The sequence below is a fragment of the Calidris pugnax genome, unplaced genomic scaffold (assembly GCF_001431845.1).
Source record: "Calidris pugnax isolate Ruff unplaced genomic scaffold, ASM143184v1 scaffold17, whole genome shotgun sequence".
NCBI lineage: Eukaryota > Metazoa > Chordata > Aves > Charadriiformes > Scolopacidae > Calidris > Calidris pugnax.
The window spans coordinates 12032285-12035911 of NW_015090794.1; the positions used below are offsets into that span (position 1 = coordinate 12032285).

The following is a 3627-nucleotide window of genomic DNA, read 5'->3' on the forward strand; positions in this document are numbered from 1 at the left end:
TGCCAGGCTCTGACTCTACATACATGCACACTCCTCCATCCAGTGCTTTCGGAGCACTCTCAGCAGAGGGGCCGTGCCGGAGGTGGGTAAGAGATGCCAGGCTCTGACTCTACATACATGCACACATACACGCATATATACACACACAGATCCCCCCACATCCTCATGTATGCTCTTTTTCTCTTCTGCTTAATTTGTAAGGCATACTTGCAGTACAACTCTTCTTGATTTAGGAAATACTGAATAAACTGTCTTTAACACCTTCAGAAAAGAAATTACTGTGTTTATAACAGCTTGATGGCTTGGGGCAGCGCCATCTCACACCTCCCAACCTCCTACTAGTTCAGCCAAGCCTTTGGTCTCCAGTTTCTCACTGCTTCTGCCCCGTGCAGCTGGGAGAGACCCGAGACATGGCTGTCCTTATGGTACCACCAAAACCAGTTTCACTGGGGATACTGTGCAAACCATCAATTCTGCAGACAATGTCCTGCAGACACAGCCGCCTGCCCTGCTCACTCGGTTTTTGCATTTCTTTCTCTGCACTGAGCAATCTGGAAAGCCAAGTGTTTCTCTCTTGTCAGAGAACAAAAATGTCTCGTATACAAAACAAGAGACTCGGTCGAAGCCATTAATATGTTACTAAATAGGACTTGCCTGCCCTCTCTGGTCCAGAGCTGAGGCTCCCAGGAGGTCTGTTAATTTCCCGGTTTCCCATTACATGCAGCGCACTCACTAGGATTCTTTGCACCAAGTGCAAAGCGGGTGGAACGGTACCCACCATGGCTGTCACCAAATTTAGAATAAAACATACACATCTGCTTACATAACGAGTTGAATGGGCCTGGTTCACAGAACTAGACATTTGATCTGTCTGTGGCTCAGCCTGGGTGTGGGAGATACCAAAGCAGCTACGAGCACCTCTCCCTTCTCGTAGCTGGTTAGTTCTGGCACTAATTTGAGGGCTGTGTGTACCTCGAACCAACTTTCCTACCTCAAAATAGCTCTGAATAAGACACACTGGCAGTTGAGGAGAAGTAGGAAGCAGCAGCCAAGACTGGATGTCAGGAGAGGCCAAGAGTGGATGTCATAAAACCCCTGTGCTGTTTGGAGTGTTTTCATCCAGGGGAATTCTTCAATAGCTGGCTCATGAAGTGTTGCAGCTGTCTTGTGAATGCTGGCAAGAGCAGCGTGGCCATGTGAAGTGGCCAGGCAATGGCCATCGGTGGCAAACTGCCTCCATGGCTCTCTCTAAGAGGCCAGAGGAGGCTTTCAGCAGATTTGGTACCTTACACAAAGAAAACTTGACAATCTGTCCCTTCTGCTTTCTTCTGCCTCTATGCTGATCGGCTGTCCTTCACTGTAAAAGGCTGGTAAGTCAGCAGTCTGCATACCCTGGAAGCTGCAGGGAACCACTCTGCAAACACAGTTTTTGCTCCAAGAAAAGCCCAGCGCGCTGTATGCATGCAGTGTGCGCTGGACCCCTGGGTCTCCAAAAGCCATATTTTCTAACAACGGATTCCAAGTCATTCCTCTCCCATTAAAAACAAAATAAAAAAATAAAAATTTGCCCAGTAGAGAGGGAAACTTTAATCTTCCCAAATGGATCAGCTTTTACAGGAGGCTATTTTAGGTGTTGATTCTGTAACAGTGAAGTTATTGGACAAATGAAGAACATGGCATATGCTGTAGCTTGGAGCAATTCGCATTCCTCAGGTGCTAAAAGCTTTAAATACTTCCTTTGGGCATGAAATAGATCTGCTGTCAAAGAAGCCAGCATTCCTGAGAGTGCCTGTCCCACAGACTCCCACAGGAGAAAGTCTGCAGAGCTGAACTAGTCTGACCCCAGGAAATACTTCCCGCATCTCTCATTCTTGCTTAGTTTCTCCTTTAATTTTCAGAATTTGCTGAAAGCCCACTTTGATGGTTGGTTATCTTCATTTTCACGCACTTTCTTGGTCTTCCTTTCTTATATTAATACCACATTAAAGCTGGGACGTGAACCATGCAAGTGAGGAAGTCCAAGACGCTCTTTCAGAAACACTCAACATTGTTAATGATTTTTTAAAAACTTCTCTTGTCACCTTTGCTAATATCACAAACTGCTGATTTCAGACTGGAGTGAAAAGCATTCATGCAGCCAGCAGGTAACATCTAAGGAATCCTAACTCTTGAACATACAGAGATCTCTAATTACACTATCAGTAACTTTTAGATGTATGCATGCTCCTCTTTCTTTTTTACACCACTAAAGTAGCAGTGCTATCATGCTTCACAACAATGACTGAAGGGCTTTTCATTGCATTCTCAGTCTCGCTTTGGGTTCCAAAGTACATTAGCTCTTTCTTCACGGTCAAAAAGAATGACTGTTGTGTAACAGACTCTGAATTTGCTCCATTCTTATTAAACAGGAACAGTAAAATTTGGATATTCTGGCTTCAATTCAGGGTTTACTGGAACATCAAAGATTTTTATCTGGCTTCCTCACATGTCAGCTCACCACTGGACTGTTAGTCCCCATTTCTGCCTCCATAAGGCCACCTTTAGCCACTCATACACATGTTGCACCTCCAAAGCTGTTGATGTCTCCTAGAATTTTAGTCAGTTCAGTAATTTATCCTTTTTCCTGCAAATTTATGAACGGGGTGGAAACTAAGTGCTCCTCTGCGTGGCTGGCTCCCAGCTGGTGCTAGCCTAGAATCAGTATTTTACCATACAAATGAGAATAAATCCATTTTGATCCATCAGATTTTTCCTCGTACCCTTCATGCAAATGCTTGTTTATGAATGAACAGCCCTGACTGCACGTCTCCAGAAAATGGCATTTTGACCATCCGGTTAAAAGCTGAAGCCAAGAATTTTTTTCTGCAGGCCAGATACTCGTTCCTCAAGGAACTGAGGGAGTAATTAATGGAGAGTAATTAACGCAGCTCTCTCTAAAGCCAGCTTGTGGCCATTCGTATTCACCAGAATGTATATCCACCCCTTTATTTTTCTGAGCATCGTTAATACAAAACAGCAAGGAGCGTGTGAGGGGACGCTGAAAAGCAGGGGGAGTTCAAAGACGGCCTGAGGAGGATCTGGGGTCCAGAAAACCAAATAAAGCGAGCTCAGGGAAAAAAAAAAAAAAAAAAAAGGCTGTAAATCAACGCGGTTGCAGACCACCGCCATCTACAGAGCGAGCTGGCAGGTAAAAGAAGGCTTTCCAACCCGAAGAGCGGCAGCGAAGCTCCGCCGCTGCTTCTCCCTCCTCAGGCCCGCCTCCCCTCAGGCCGCCCCGGGCACGCCCCTCAGGAAAGCTCCCGGCTTCCGCCCCTTTGACAGGCCGCGGCCCGGCCCAGGCGGGAAAGCGGCCGGGGAGGCCCCGGCAGGTGGGTTGGCGGGGCCGGGGCGGTGTGAGGGAGCTCCGGTGGATAAAGGCAGGCTTCCATTCATGGCCTCGGCGGCGGCCCCGGTACCGCCCGCCGCGCTCGGCAAGGCCGGACGGGCCCGGTGTGGCCCTTCCGGCCTTGCCGAGCGCGGCGGGCCGTAGCGGGGCCGCCCCCGGGGGAACCGTGAGGGGTTTTGTGCCGCTTTCACGGCCCTTAGTGCTGTTTCTATGGTTTAACAGGCCCGCCTGTGGAAACGACC

General features: G+C 48.2%; 1 protein-coding gene across 3 annotated transcripts in view; it reads left to right on the forward strand.

Moving 5' to 3' along the window:
- The first annotated feature begins 3203 nt into the window (after window positions 1-3203).
- MPG (N-methylpurine DNA glycosylase) overlaps window positions 3204-3627 on the forward strand; it is an 18726-nt gene continuing 18302 nt past the window's right edge. For all 3 annotated transcript variants that reach the window (XM_014936438.1, XM_014936439.1, XM_014936443.1), the window contains exon 1: window positions 3204-3368. The gene's annotated coding sequence lies outside the window, so the exon portion shown is untranslated. The remainder of the gene's footprint in view (window positions 3369-3627) is intronic.